This window comes from Citrus clementina, unplaced genomic scaffold (assembly GCF_000493195.1).
Source record: "Citrus clementina cultivar Clemenules unplaced genomic scaffold, Citrus_clementina_v1.0 scaffold_7, whole genome shotgun sequence".
Lineage (NCBI taxonomy): Eukaryota > Viridiplantae > Streptophyta > Magnoliopsida > Sapindales > Rutaceae > Citrus > Citrus x clementina.
In genome coordinates, this window is record NW_006262075.1 from 16482467 (window position 1) to 16483564 (window position 1098).

Below are 1098 nucleotides of genomic sequence, written 5' to 3' on the forward strand. Positions count from 1 at the left end.
TGTGGACGTTTTAGTAATTAAAAAATTTATTAAATATTGATTTTAATGAGTATTTGGTGAGTTCAAATAGCATCAACCTTACATTATCTTGGATTGAGAGTGAATTGTTTTAACTTACAATTTTACCTTTATTTAAAAATTTATAGTTTTTAGTTACAAAGTTGATGAAAAATATATTTTAATAAAAAATATTTATAAAATAAATTATTTATTTTATTGTTAATTTTAATTATATAACTTAATAATAATTATTAATATTCTTAGTTGTGTAAATCATAATTTTTTATTAATTTTAATTGTAATTATGTAAATTAAAAATTATTGATATGAGAAACACAAATGAAATATTATTATTAATAATATAGTACAAAATTAATATTTTTCTTTGAATAAACTAATTATTTTTATTAATTATTAATAGTAAATAAATGCAATACTATTAAAATTAAATAAATATGATAATATTATATTTTCAAATAAAGATAGTATATAGTAATATTATTAATTCTTTATAAATAAAATAATATTATTTGAATAAATATAATATTATTATTTTTAAATAAATGTAATATTATTTTATTTTAATAAATATAAATTATACTATATTAATAAAAATAAGTAAAAAAGGAAGATGCAGGTGTGGATTCCCTCTCTCACCTCCCCCCATGAAAGTAGGAATCCCAATCCACACTCCAAAAGTGGGTGGGGCCCACTAAGTCACTCCAGATTCTCCACGCACAGTCCAGTAAGTAAACACTACATAAGTAATTGTTGAATTTTTTTTTTTGTAATAAAGCTAGATCAAATGGAGCACATTTAATTTAAATGATCTTATGACATTCCTGTATATAATTTTTTTTGTGAAATGATAATTTTACCCTTATGATGTCAACAAAGTTCAAACAGTGTTATAAGGGGAGTGGACTAGTGAAAAAAATGTTAACTTAAGGTGGAGTACTATCAAAAAAAAAAATTGTGTATTTTTAAAAAAATAGAAAAATCAAGTGGTCGGTGAATAATTACTTTTTTTTTTAATATTAAAATTGAAACGTGGGTGCTAAAGGTACTTTTTCCTAAGTTGCAATAGCCCCTACCCAA